Raw genomic sequence first — 15,769 nt, forward strand, 5'->3', positions numbered from 1 at the left:
ATGGTTCACCAATTCTTATCCCTCAATTGCCCAACACTTGTAGAAAGTTGCCGGTTCTCTCTTGCAATAGATAACCGGCTAAGGACTGAAAAATGTATCTAAATATGATCAATTAGACGTGAACCTACGTTGTCCTTACACAGAAGCGCACCTATTACTATGCCTTCCTCGGATATCAACATAGAAGCCCACAACTTATTAATCTATCAAGATACAAGAAACTAATCACAAAATCCATCCTACTCTCTTGAATATTCCTATTTCCTCTTCAAGATTATCTCTCAAACGTCCTTACATGGGCTTGCACCTGTCACGTGGATCCCTCGGATGATCGAGTGAGAGTTTATCTTTACTAAGTCCACAAGAAATCCAAACAATCAATCAAGAATGAGAATTAAGCACAAATCACCATTAATCATTCAAGATCTAATTGATACAAGCAAGATAATGTCATTGAAACAAGAAACTGGCAAATCCATAAGAGATTACATCAATCCAACATACAAATACTCCCTTAATCCTAGAATACAAGATCTACTCCATGAATCGAGGAAGAATACCGAAGAAATAAAGATTACAAGCATTTCTTAAATCTCCAATCCAAGAAACCAAGAAAAGGGGGAAAGAGAAAACTTATCTACGAAGAAACCTCGTCTTCGGATCCAATCCTCGCTCCGGAGTCGAAATCGTCAAGAACTCCCCTCGAATCGCCCAGAAATCCTCCCAAGAATGGGAGGAAACCACCAAATCTTGCCTTCTCCCAAAGGGGGAGAGATCCCCTTTCAATTCATGAAGGAGGGTTTAAATAGAGGAGGAAATCGGGCGCCACACGGCCCCGTGACACGGCCGTGTGAGATTCACACGGCCATGTCCAGTTCCTTCTCTGCCAAAACTGCACGGCCGTGTGACTCACACGGCCAGGACCCTTCTTTTCTCTGGAAATGCTACACGGCCGTGTGGTGCACACGGCCAGGACCCTTCTTTTCTCTGGAAATGCTACACGGTCGTGTGGTGCACACGGCCACCACCTGCTTGGCCTCTGGAAACCTCACACGGCCGTGTAGATCTACACGGCCATGTAAGGCATCTGCTCTAATTTCTTCAAATCAAGACACGGCCGTGTGAGATTCACACGGTCATGTCCTCTTCCCTTCCTGTTAAAACTACACGGCCATGTGTGATACACGACCTGATGCTCTCTCCCTTCAATTCCTTCCAAGCTTGTCCGAGGACGCATAATCTTCACCAATTTTGACTCCTGTGTACAGAAAATTCACAAAAAGCAGATCTCCGAACCAAAAGAGTAAATATGCTGAAAGGAAAGCTGGAAGTATAAAAGTGCATAGATCAAGCATGCTCAAAGTATGTAAATGTGCGTAAAAACATGCATAAAAGAGTATATAATCTACGCACATCAACTTTCCTATAAACTTGATAAGCATATTGATATGCGTAGATTATATATATTATTTTGTATAGTTTAACACACATCTTTCTGTATTCATTACTTATAATCTGTGCTTTTGCACCCTTTATCTTGTTGATTTTGACATAATTATTATTTTACGTTCAGAGATCTTCTTGATATCTATTTTCATTTTTAGGAGTAGTTTAGAATGAAAAAAGATTCAAAAGATGTAAAAGAAGATCCTTTGAAGAAGACTACAACCTAGCCATATCTCACCCGTGGTGAGGAAAGCAAAGGGATTAGACCTGAGAAAATTTCGGAGCTAAATTGGACTTGGTCATGCCTTGACGCATGACCAAGAGAAGCTCCAAAAGGAAGGTTGTGCCTAAAGGCACATCTAAGGAACTAAAGAAGACACAGGTCATGCCAAATGGCACTGCCAGGAAGGAGAGTCGGCACAAAAAGAAGATTGGTCGTTCCAAATGGCATGACCAAGAGTCAACTCATGCAGATTTCTATAACAAAATTAGTTTTAGCCATGTCATGAGGCATGTGCATGCCTCTAAAAATTAGAAAAGTGCATGTTTGAAGATTAGGTCGTGCCAAATGGCACGGTCCAAAAGGCTAAAATAAAGTAGTCTTTGCTCTGGCCGTGCCAATTGGCATGGCCAAGAAGCCAGAGCTAACTCTGGCTGTGCCAAATGGCACGACCAAGCTATGTGACCAGAGCCAACCTGGCTTTGGCCGTGCCAAATGGCAAGGCCAAATAACCTAAGAGTCGCTTGGCCCATGCCAAATGGCACGGGTCATGCCCCTAGGCACAGGACATGCCTCTAGGCATGGCTACCCTATACCTCCACCTCTATATAAGGGGCACTTCATCCCCTTTACAGAGGAGAAAGTTCCAAGGCAGAAGGAGACCCCCTAGGTTGAATCTTTGCACCAGGAGTCATCATCTAGATGATCTAAGGCCGTTCTACTGCTCCATCCTCATTGACACCCCAAGATCTGCATCCAAAGACTTCACTCGACAGCAAAGCAAAAGCTTCTTCTCCCCTTCCTTTGGGTTTTCAAAGTTTCTATCATTTTGAGTTCTTGGATTGTATTTCTTTTCCTATCATGGAGTAGATCTACATTATTCTAGGATGTAGAGAGTAATTATAATGTGTGGATGATGTAAACCTCTATGAACTTACCAATATCCTTGTTTAATGAAGCTTTTATGGCACTTATTCTATTTAATGAAATGCTTGCAAGAAGGCTTTCTCTATAGACCAGAATTTATCTATGTAGATTGCATTTTTATATGCGTAGATCTAATTTCTATACTAGATACATTCCTGTGTATCTCGATCTGAGCATGAATCTTAAGTTTCATTGAATTGATATATAGATTGTTATCTCGTTTGAGTGTATATTCTGATATAGCTCGGCATGACTTTAGGATGCTTGTTTAACGTTGAGTATCTAAGGTAACTATACTTCTATATGGATCATAACCTCCTAAGAAAGAACAATTCTATATATGGATGAGTTTTTCACTTGACCTAATGGGCTTTTCCTAATCATATACTATGCAAGTGACCTACGTCATTTAGAGATATAGAACCGGGGTAGGCCTTGTGACAGGAGATACTCTACTAAAAATCCAGACTCTCTAAGTTACTTTTTAACTTGATGGCATACTGGTTACTAGCAGGGAAAGTATTATGTTACACCATCATGGGGTGGTAATCGATAGAAATTTAGACCATCCTACAAACATAAAAGTGGAGAACTAGGATTGAACAAATTCATAGCACAACATTCACCATTATAATGAAACTGAAATCCTAGAACATCTTCTTGAATTAAGGGCTTCCTCAATTATCTTTCCTCTATTTTCACATTTTAGTTGATAATCTCAAATCAAGCAATTATTGATATTGACTAGTTAAATTTGAAGTGTGGAACTAATTAACGTTAGATCCTCAGTCCTCGTGGGATCGACTTATATAAATTTTATTACTTGACGACACCCTTGCGCTTACGGGAACACATCAAGTATTTGGTGTCGTTGTCAGGGATGGTGTACTTTAAATCTAGTTAGTTTACATTAGAGTTTGTCTAGACAATTCTTTAATTATTTAATTCTTTCATTCTTTATTCTTTATTCATTACCCTTGTACTTTCATTATCTATTCCATATTCTTTCATTCATTATTCTTTATGCCTTATTTTTTTATCTTTGAATTATATTTCCTTTTCTATATTTTATTTTCTATCCTGCATTTTCTTTCTTATTTGTTTTAGATTTTGTTACTTCATGTCTATCTACTTCTAACGCATTCCCATTCAGATAGACATGGACTCCTTGAAGGCGAACCTGATTGCTCTAATTCATAGGTTCAACAAAAATGCTAATATGAATTCTTATATTATTTTTTGTGATTTTTATTTTGAACAAGTCATGTGGAGAATACTTGTCCATCACTATTTGACCGTTCCTTGTGGGTTTCCCTCTCCAACTACAACCAATGGCTGAAGCAAGGTTAGTATTAGGTTTGTAAAGTAATGGGTCATTCCATTGCAACTTGTTTAAGGATAAATAATCTGGCGAAATCATTTGAAGAACTTGAAAGAAAGTTCAATGAAATCCTATTAAAATTCACACTCTCAAATATCCAGCTGGAGCAAACCCTAAAATTTTTTGAAAATAATCAACAAGAAGGAAGGCAGAATTATTTTAGCCTAACAATGGAAGTTCAACCACCATCTCAAAAAGATAGATTGGAAAAGATGGTGGAAGAAATTTTGGCCAGTTAAGCTCCAATGCTCATAGATATAAATCAAATGATTAAGAGCAACAATGTAGACTCATCTTATACTGAAATTCCAACTCTACTCTCAACTTGGGAGGGCCCTTAGATGAGCATTATACATGAATATGAGCTTGAGGAACAAGATATAGAAGCTTCTTCCCACACCTTGGAAGATAGATTATGGGAAATGTGGGAAAGCTTCAAATCCTCCTAGGCTTAATCAAATGAGATGAATGATGATAATGTAAATGAGCTTGGGGCAAATAAAATAGAGAATTTGACAGAGGAGTGCACTGTTCTAATTTCAATACCTCCCTATTGACAATAATCAAGAAGAATCTTCCCTTTGTCCTACTATTGATGAAGTTGTGGAAGGAAGTGTAGAAGAAATGGCCTAAGCAGCATTTCCTTGGTTCACACAATAATTTGATTTTATAGATGATGCAAGACTAGATATAAATGATGAGAGTAATGTAGGGACTTATGCAATGGGATGTAAAGTCCCAAGAATCATTTCCTTCAATAACACTCATGCTCAATGATGTGCGTAGATTATATACTCTTTTATGCACGTTTTTACGCACATTTACATACTTTAAGCATGCTTGATCTATGCATTTGTATACTTCCAGCTTTCCTTTTAGCATATTTACTCTTTTGGTTCGGAGATCTGCTTTTTGTGCATTTACTGTACGCAGGGGTCGATTTGGTGAAGAATTTACATCTTTGGGCAAGCCTTGGAGGAAACAAAGGGAGAAAGCACCAGGCCGTGTACCTCACACGGCCATGCACTGGGATGGAGCTCGGGCCGTGTGGAGTTTTGGCACCAGCAGAAGAGGAAGATGACATGGCCGTGTGAACCTCACACGGCCGTGTCAAGATTTGAAGCCAACCAGAGCAGAAGCCTTACATGGCCGTGTGGATCTACACGGCCAGTGAGGTTTCGAGACCAAGCAGTGCCGTGGTCTGTGTGCACCACACGTGTAACATTTCCAGAGACCAGCGTGTGGCTATGTGCACCACACTACTGTATCATTTCCAGAGAGCGAGGGTTCGGCGTGTGGAGTCACACTAGTGCAGGTGTTAGCAGAGAGGAACTGGACATGGCTGTGAATCTCACACTGCCGTGTCACGGGCCGTGTGGCGCGAATTCCTCCTCTATTTAAACCCTTCTTCATGAATTGAAAGAGGATCTCCCTTTGGGAGAAAGCAAGATTTGGTGGTTTCCTCCCATTCTTGGGAGGATTTCTGGGCGATTCTAAGGGAGATTTCGACGATTCCGGCTCCGGAGCGAGGATTGGATCCGAAGACAAGGCTTCTTCGTAGATAAGTTTTCTCTTCTCCCCTCTTCTTGTTTTCTTGGATTGGGGATTCAAGGAATGCTTGTAATCTCTATTTCTTCGGATTTTCTTCCTCGATTCATGGAGTAGATCTTGTATTCTAGGATTAAGGGAGTATTTGTATGATGGATTGATGTAATCTCTTATGGATTTGCCATTTTCTTGTTTCAATGACATTATCTTGCTTGTATCAATTAGATCTTGAATGATTGATGGTGGTTTGTGCTTAATTCTCATTCTTGATTGATTGTTTGGATTTCTTATGGACTTGGTAGGGATAAACTCTCACTCGATCATCCGAGGGATCCACGTGACAGGTGCAAGCCCGTGTAAGGACGTTTGAGAGATAATCTTGAAGAGGAAACAGGGATATTCAAGAGAGTAGGATGGATTCTATGATTAGCTTCTTGTATCTTTATAGATTAATAAGGTGTGGGCTTCTATGTTGATATCCGAGGAAGGCATAGTAATAGGTGCGCTTCTATGTAAGGACAACGTAGGTTCATGTCTAATTAATCCTATTTAGATACATTTCTTAGTCCTTAGCCGGTTGTCTATTGCAAGAGGGAACCGGCAACTTTCTACATGCTTGGCAATTGAGGAATAAGAATTGGTGAACCATTTACATCCAAGAAATCTTACAAAGAAACCGAAACTCCTAGAATCTCCCTTTATCATAACCCAAAACACTAAACTCTTGTTTGTTGATCTCTAATATTAGATTTGTTTACCTTTACTTTGCTTTTGAAATGACTGGATAGTTGTTTAACTAATTCGCATTGAGACATTCCTAGTGCTTATTCCAGTCCCTGTGGATACGATAATCTTTTATATTACTTGCGACATTTCCGTACACTTGCGAAGCGTAACAAGTTTTTGGCGCCGTTGCCGGGGACTGCGCTATAACATTAGGAATTATCAATTAAGATAGACTAAACATAACATTTGTTTTCCTTTCATATTGCATAGTTGTAACTAATCATTAGATTTCTGTTTTTTTTTACTTTCTTGTATAACTTTCACTTCTTGCTAATTCTTTGTGTACAAATTCAATTCTGCATTTTTTATTCTTTTATTTTTCTTTTTTGTTGAATTGTCAATTTTTATCTTGTTCTTGTGTATGCGAAGATCTAACTTTGCAGGGGAATTCTTTCCTTTTGACCCTGAGATTGATAGAACTTTCCATAAAAGAAGAATTCTGCAAAGGCAAATTGAAGAACAGGAACATTTGAACATGGCAAATAGACCACTCAAGGACTATGCAGCACCCTATGCAAGAGGTTTCCGATCTAGTATTTCAAGACCTTCAGTGGAGGCTAATAACTTTGAGATCAAACCCGCAATCATATCTATGGTGCAGCAGAACCAATTTGGTGGAGGACCTCATGAAGACCCCAATCAACATTTAGAGGTCTTTTATGAAATATGTGGGACCATGAAAATGAATGGAGTTCCTTCATATGCAGTTAGATTACTGTTATTTGGGTTTTCTCTAAGAGATAGGGCAAAGCAATAGCTGAATTCTTTGGCCCCTAATAGCATCACCACTTGGGAGCAGTGCGAGCAACAGTTTCTTGATAAGTTCTACCCACCAAGCAAAATAGCTCATATGAGAAATTTAATTGCAAGCTTCAAGCAAACTGACTCAGAATCTCTTTTTGAAGCATGGGATAGATATAATAGTATGCTCAGACAATGCCCACATCATGGGTTGGAAAGATGGTTAGTGTTGCACACTTTTTATAATGGTATCAATTATCATACCAAAGTGTCCCTTGATTCAGTTGTTGGAGGGGCACTTATGAATAAAAGTTTAGATGAAGCCGAAGAAATCATTGAAAGTGTAGCACAAAATCATCATCAATGGGCAAATGAAAGAAGTGGTGGCTACTCCTCTGTAAACCCAATAATTAAAGCATCATGGAAGTTTGATGTAGATGCAGTCACTCTTTTGTCTGCAAAATTGGATGCTCTTACAAAGAAATTTGAGAACATGGGGACTAGTGCTAATATGGTCAATGCTATTAGTACATCTTGTGAAGTATGTGGGAGTTCAGAGCATTCAAATGACTCATGTCCATTGGGAGCTATCACTGCACAAATCAATCAACTTGAACAATGCGATGCAATCATGAGCTACAATCAAAGGCAGAACAACCCATACTCAAATACTTATAACCCTGGATGGAAAAGTCATCCAAATTTTTCTTACAGAAACAATCAAGATCAAGGACCATCTATGGGGGCAAGACCAAATTTTCAAGCTGGGCAACAAAATTTTCAACATCTATCTTCTCAAGGCTTACCCAAGTCAAATGTTGAAAAGATGCTTGAAGAAATTATCTCAAGTCAGAATGAAATGAAGCAGGATTTAGCAAAGCTCATTCAGAGAATGGATAATTCTGAAAAGCATCAAAAGATCCAGGATAGTCAAATTGCCCAGCTAGCTTCCTCATCATCCAGAGCACCAGGACAGCTTCCAGGAAAACCTGATGTGAATCCTATGGAGCATTGCAATAGGATTGAGCTTAGGAGCGGACGGACCTTGGGAGACTCCCAAGTGACTGCTTCAAAAGGGAAACAAAAAGAAGAAGAGCTCTCTCCTCCTATACCAAATCAGATTCAAGCTAATGAGGAGAATACCATTGAGGTTGAAGAGACTCTTCCGCTGAACCATCAGAGCAAAGCTGTCCCTTTTCCTCAGAGACTTACAATGCTCAAGAAGGATGAAGAATTTGGCAAGTTTCTAGAAAAAGTTAAGGAGATTTGTGTAGAGGTACCTCTTATTGATGCTATTCTACAAATGCCTAGATTTGCCAAATTCCTGAAGGATCTCAAGTCAAATAAGAGAAGAAGAGGAGAGGTCGAGACCATTGCGCTTAGTGAGGAATGTAGTGCTATTTTTGAGAAGAACACTTCTCCAAAACTGAAGGACCTAGGGAGCTTTTATATTCCTTGCAACATAGGGAAAGAATTTTTTGAAAAAGCTTTTTGTGACTTGGGGGCGAGTGTTAGCCTCATTCCCTATTCAATTTGTAATAAATTAGGTCTCAAAAACATTAAACTTACTACTATGGCACTTCAACTTGCTGATCATTCCTGCAGGTACCCTTTGGGTATTATAGAAGATGTGCCAGTAGAGGTGGATGGGAATGTTATTCCCACAGATTTTGTCGTGTTGGACATGGAAGAGGACCCTAGGATTCCTATCATATTAGGAAGACCTTTCCTTGCTACAGCTGGTGCTATAATTGATGTCAAAAACCATAAGCTTTCTTTGGTAATTGGTAAGGAAAAGTTGGAATATGATTTATCTAATATTTCTAACCATGTCTCGTCTCTTTTAAATGCTTGTAGCAGGACAAGCATTTATAAACTTGAGGAATGGAATTTCCATCCTCATGGAAGGCCACCAAATGAAGGAGACAATGTGGTGGAGGATGTTGGGAGAAGATCTCCCAACAAAAACGAAAAGTATGTCTGTCTTCCAAGGGCGAGGAAAAGGAGCGAATGATTAAGTTTGGTCGAGCTTAAGACCTTAAACAAGCGCTTCTTGGGAGGCAACCCAAGGGTTCTTTTAGTTAGTTTTGATTTGTATTGTAATTTCTTTTAGTTTGATGCATTCTTTTGATTCTGTTTGCAGGTTAGGTGCAAAACAGAGTTGGGCCGTGTGCTATACACGGCCAGGCAAAGGTTGCAGAGAAGGGAAGTGTTTGGGCCGTGTCATCCAGACACGGCCGTGTGGGATCTCCCGAGAGGAAAAAGGTATAGGTCGTGTCATAGACACGGCCGTGCAAAGAATTCCGAGAGGAAAGATGGAGAGGCCGTGTCCCAGACACGGCCGTGCGAGGAATCCAGAGAAGGAAGAGGGGGAGGCCGTGTGGATCTACACGGCCCGTGCAAAGAATCCCGAGAGGAAAGATGGGGAGGCCGTGTAGATCTACACGGCCCGTGTGGGAGAACTATTAAAGTCTATCCTACCTCACACGGCCAGATCTTGGCCGTGTTCCGCACACCCCCAACTCTCCAAAACATATCTTTCTCTCCCATTCTCTTAAAAACTCCTCTCTAATCTCTCAAGATCTCTTAGATCCGATTCTCCTCCTCTCTAAGACTCGGACTTTTTGTTCTCTTAACCTAAGATGTTTTGTTCCTTGAGTTCCACAACTCTAGATAATTCTTCCCCTATCTAAACTCGTCAAGATGTCTAATATTTTGAAGAGAATACGCAAAGGAGGTGGTGGATCCAGTGGAGACAAGGAGAAGGAGCCATCAAGGGACAAAGGAAAGCAACCAGTGAAGGGCAAAGGCAAAAGAACTTCACGCAATGAAGGTAATGACAATGAATTCAATATTGTGTTTAGAAATGATGATCAAGTAACTAGATTCGCAATTCTTGTCAATAGAAAGATTGTGTGTACTAGATATATGGACCCAACTGTTCTTGATATGCTTGGAATTAGGGAAGATGTAGATTTGATGATTGGGTTTTTGGATTGGAGTGATATTATGTACACGCATTTGCCTACATATCCTCGTCTTGTTTTGGAATTTTTAAGTTCATTGGATGTCCATTTTACAAATGAAGATGATTATTTTGGAAAAATCTCTTTTAGATTAATGAATCAAGAATTTCTATGGGCATTTAGTGACTTTAATTCTTGTTTTGGAATAACCACCGGTAGCCCTCGTAGGTTTGATCCAAGGTTTAATTGGAATCATTTTTGGAATGCAATAACTGGGTTAGATCAACCTTATGAGCCTTCAAGAGCTAAGGCCTCCCATATGCAAAACCCCATCTTTAGGTACCTACATAGAGTCATGAGTAAAACTATTTTTGGTAGGGGAGAGAGTGATGGGGTGGTTAAGAAAATAGAGCTTTATGCTTTATGGGCTATGCTTTATAAGGTTGAATTTGACTCTGGTTTTCATTTTGTTCAAACCTTATTGAGATCGGCTAGGGCATCATCGGGATCAATTGTTTTTGGTGGTTTGATTACCCGAATAGCTTGTAATTTAAATCTTGATGTTGATGGGTTGGAAATAATTCATGGTAATGACATGATTGACATTGATACGTGTCTTGCTATGAAAATGATCGTTCGGGATGAGAATGGTTTCGCGTTTCCTAGGAGGAGTGGTTCTCCTTTACCTCTTCCTTTTCCTGAACGAACTACTATTCGTAACCGGGCTAATTGGGTAATTTCTGAGTTAGATTTTGAGGATAACCTTTCTATACCTGGAGACACTGAGCCACATCATGAGCCCTCGTCATTTGGACATACGCAGCCTTCTAGTTTCATGGAGCCTGCTAGGCATTCTTTTGCATATGGCACGGGATCTTCTAGGTTCGATTTTTCAGATTTTCGTACGTCTCTAGAATCACTTCATGAGAAGCAAGATTCCCAACGAAAAATGTTGGAGGGGCGCTTCTCTTTATCTGATGATCAGTTTAGGGAGGTACAAAATCATTTTCAGTTTACGAAGAATTTTCAAGGTCAAGTGGCCGAGTTTGTGCAGGATTATGATACTGATCAGGCTAGGATGAGAGATTTTATGCAGAGTATGATGCTTACTAGCCAACAAGTTGATGCTTTATATGAGTATCATAGATCCTTGGGTGAGATTCCAGGTTTTCCTAGTTTTCCTATTGGCCAACCACGTCGTAGACCTCCTTTCCCTCGTCCACCTCCACCTCCTCCACCATACTGATTTCATCGGGACGATGAAAAGTTTAAGTCTGGGGGGGTGTTATGTACTGTTTAGTTTGGTTTTCAGTTTTTAGTTTTTGATTAGCTTTTCATGTTGGTTCTTATTTTCATTGCTTGTTGCTTTATTTTGCTTGTTTTTGAAATAATCATGGCAAAAAATTTTGAGAACATCAAATCTTCACTTATATGCTTTCTTGGATTCAAGTGAAATGTTAGCACGATTATTGTCTCGATTCATGATGTTCGCATGATGCTACTAGTAAACTTTGTGTAGTTCTTTTTTTCTATCTTGGGTAGCATGAAACAAGCTAAGAATCTTATGGTGATGAGTTTTAGTTTTGGTTCAACCTTAAGGATTTTATCTTCACTACACTTGTGCTTGATGCTTGAATAGTTGATGTCATTGAAATAGTCATGATTCATTTTGTTTGCTTAGTACTTGGTTTCCATGGTGATTTCTCAACTTTCATTTTGGTTACTGGATGAGGCTCAAATCATTAAAGCTCATTTGGAAAAATCAAAATATCCCAACATGTGTGCTAAAAGTACATTTGTGAATAAGTTTTGCACAATGCAAACACTTATAAAAAAAAAATGAAAAAAATGAACAATAAGGGATATAAAAAACAGTTGTCATGAGGGGAATCTAGCAAGTCACCCCTTTGAGACCGAGTTAGGTTACTGGGGAAATGACTGCTTAGCTTCCCTTGAGATTAAGCACACCTTTGAGACCTTGGGTTAGTTGAGAAATATGAACCAAGTGAATGGTAAGTAAGTACCTATCACTGGTTACTTGTCTTTCACTGGAAACATTAGGAACTCAAATTTGATGACGACTTGACTAGGACATGGATTGAAACTTGAAGGGTGTTGAGTTACTTTTACACTGCGCACAAGATTCTTATGCTTGAACCATACTTTACTAGTTTCCATGATCAAGCTTGCTAATGAAACTTTTTGATAGAATTAGGAAAGTGCACTGGGTTTTATGAATGTGTTGTAGAACATATGAATTTAGACTGCAGCATTTTGCTTGAGGACAAGCAAAGGTTTAAGTCTGGGGGTGTGATGTGCGTAGATTATATACTCTTTTATGCACGTTTTTACGCACATTTACATACTTTGAGCATGCTTGATCTATGCATTTGTATACTTCCAGCTTTCCTTTTAGCATATTTACTCTTTTGGTTCGGAGATCTGCTTTTTGTGCATTTACTGTATGCAAGGGTCGATTTGGTGAAGAATTTACATCTTTGGGCAAGCCTTGGAGGAAACAAAGGGAGAAAGCACCAGGCCGTGTACCTCACACGGCCATGCACTGGGATGGAGCTCGGGCCGTGTGGAGTTTTGGCACCAGCAGAAGAGGAAGATGACATGGCCGTGTGAACCTCACACGGCCGTGTCAAGATTTGAAGCCAACCAGAGCAGAAGCCTTACATGGCCGTGTGGATCTACACGGCCGTGTGAGGTTTCCATAGACCAAGCAGGCTGTGGCTGTATGCACCACACGACCGTGTAGCATTTCCAGAGACCAAGCAGGCTGTGGCCGTGTGCACCACACGGCCGTATATCATTTCCAGAGAGCAGAAGGGTTCTGGCCATGTGGAGTCCAACGGCCGTGCAGGTTAGGCAGAGAGGGAACTGGACATGGCCGTGTGAATCTCACACGGCCGTGTCACGGGGCCGTGTGGCGCCCGAATCCCTCCTCTATTTAAACCCTTCTTCATGAATTGAAAGAGGATCTCTCCCCCTTTGGGAGAAAGCAAGATTTGGTGGTTTCCTCCCATTCTTGGGAGGATTTCTGGGCGATTCTAAGGGAGATTTCGACGATTCCGGCTCCGGAGCGAGGATTGGATCCGAAGACAAGGCTTCTTCGTAGATAAGTTTTCTCTTCTCCCCTCTTCTTGTTTTCTTGGATTGGGGATTCAAGGAATGCTTGTAATCTCTATTTCTTCGGATTTTCTTCCTCGATTCATGGAGTAGATCTTGTATTCTAGGATTAAGGGAGTATTTGTATGATGGATTGATGTAATCTCTTATGGATTTGCCATTTTCTTGTTTCAATGACATTATCTTGCTTGTATCAATTAGATCTTGAATGATTGATGGTGGTTTGTGCTTAATTCTCATTCTTGATTGATTGTTTGGATTTCTTATGGACTTGGTAAGGATAAACTCTCACTCGATCATCCGAGGGATCCACGTGACAGGTGCAAGCCCGTGTAAGGACGTTTGAGAGATAATCTTGAAGAGGAAATAGGGATATTCAAGAGAGTAGGATGGATTCTATGATTAGCTTCTTGTATCTTTATAGATTAATAAGGTGTGGGCTTCTATGTTGATATCCGAGGAAGGCATAGTAATAGGTGCGCTTCTGTGTAAGGACAACGTAGGTTCATGTCTAATTAATCCTATTTAGATACATTTCTCAGTCCTTAGCCGGTTGTCTATTGCAAGAGGGAACCGGCAACTTTCTACATGCTTGGCAATTGAGGAATAAGAATTGGTGAACCATTTACATCCAAGAAATCTTACAAAGAAACCGAAACTCCTAGAATCTCCCTTTATCATAACCCAAAACACTAAACTCTTGTTTGTTGATCTCTAATCTTAGATTTGTTTACCTTTACTTTGCTTTTGAAATGACTGGATAGTTGTTTAGCTAATTCGCATTGAGACATTCCTAGTGCTTATTCCAGTCCCTGTGGATACGATAATCTTTTATATTACTTGCGACATTTCCGTACACTTGCGGAGCGTAACACTCAATGATTTTATTTTTCCTATAATTGGTAGTAGTATGCTTTTATTTAATATATCTAATGCTACTAACCAATTCTTTGTTGAGAATGTTGGTTGCAGGGAACATGTTGCAAAGGATTAACATAGACGATTTCATGATAAACCTTTGAAGGAAGCCATATTAGTTAAGGAAAATTTTAGAACCTTATGCAGGAAGGTTCTAAAATATCTGATGCTACCAAGATCAAGATCTAAGCTTGGTGGCTATGATAAGGGTTCGACCTAAAACAAGTGCTTCTTGGGAGACAACCCAAGTTTCTTTCTTATTGTTATTTCAGTTTATTTTCTTCTCTTTTCTTAACCCAATCCCTTTACTTAGTTTTTCTTGTCCATACTTCTTTTTTAGGATACATTCTTTAGAAGACTTGAGGATAATGGAGTAATTTTAGAACTTGATTGACCCATTAACTTGGCATGTCTCACTTAGTAATTCCTTTAACCTTAACTCTCTTTCATATTTGACTTTATTTTCATTGGGATAATGAAAAGTTTAAGTTTGGGGGATGCATACTTTAGTTGCTCTTTATTTTCTTAGATTAGTTTTCTCTCCGTTTTTGAGACATTTTGAGTTACACTATCCACACTATTACTGCTAACTTGTCCAAGAGTAAACTTCTAGCATGATCATTATCTAGAGGTCATGAGTTATACTTTTTAGTGCTAGTATATTTAGTGATTTATTTTTTTCTATCTCTAGTGAAACAAAATGAGCATAGGATTTGTTTGATAGTAAAAATTTTCATATTCATGTTGTAAGGCTATTAGGGATAGTATGTTTGGTGATCTATTTTTCTCTATCTTCAATATCAAGATATAAGCATTGTATTTCATTTAAAGGATTTGATTCTAGTCTAACTTAAGGATCTTTTTATACTTTTCCTTATTTTGATAGTTGAAGGTTCTGAAAATAGTCATGATTCATTAGACCTAATGAATACTTGAATTCCCATGGTGATTTTTTTAACTACATCTTGGTCACTAGATTGATGCTCGAAGCATTAAAGCTCATTTGGAAAAATGAAAATCACACAAATTGCATCGTTACAAATATGCAATTGAAAAAAAAAATGAAATAAGGGATTGAAAAAAAATTATTTTCATGAGTGGAAACTAGTTATTTGCCCCTTTGAGACTGAGTTAAGTTACTGAAGAAATGAACACTAGGTTTTTCTTGATATCGAGCACATTCATTAGACCTTGGGTAAATTTAAGATAGATGAACCAAGTAGTATTTATTGCTGGGAATAAAAAGAAAAAAATGGTTCAATGAAGACTTGTCTAGGATTAGGAATTGCTACTTGAGAAATTTAGGCCACGATTTGTACTGAGCACGGAGAACTTATTCTTAGGCTAAGTTAAATCCAATTATGATCATGCTCATTATTGAAATTATTTGATAGAGTTAATTTGATTCACCAAGGATTATGATGCACTTACTCCTATGCATGTTTCTAGACTGTAGAAATTTATTTGATAACAATCGAATGCTTTATTATATATCATTCTTGATTATGCTCATTAGTTTCACTAGTTTGATTGAACTGAATATAATTACTAGGGATACACATTATTAGCTCATGAATCTAGATTACAGAGTTTACGTGAGGATAAGCAAAGGTTTAAGTCTGGAGGTGTGATGTGTGTAGATTATATATATTATTTTGTACAATTTAATGCACATCTTTCTGTATTCATTGCCTATGATCT

General features: G+C 39.0%; 1 non-coding gene across 1 annotated transcript; it reads right to left on the minus strand.

Moving 5' to 3' along the window:
- Positions 1 to 7,156: 7,156 nt before the first annotated feature.
- On the minus strand, positions 7,157 to 7,262 carry LOC122028364. The gene has a single exon (XR_006124758.1). It is a non-coding gene; the product is annotated as a small nucleolar RNA R71 (small nucleolar RNA).
- Positions 7,263 to 15,769: the final 8,507 nt, after the last annotated feature.

The sequence above is a fragment of the Zingiber officinale genome, chromosome 10A (genome assembly GCF_018446385.1).
Source record: "Zingiber officinale cultivar Zhangliang chromosome 10A, Zo_v1.1, whole genome shotgun sequence".
NCBI classification, from domain to species: domain Eukaryota; kingdom Viridiplantae; phylum Streptophyta; class Magnoliopsida; order Zingiberales; family Zingiberaceae; genus Zingiber; species Zingiber officinale.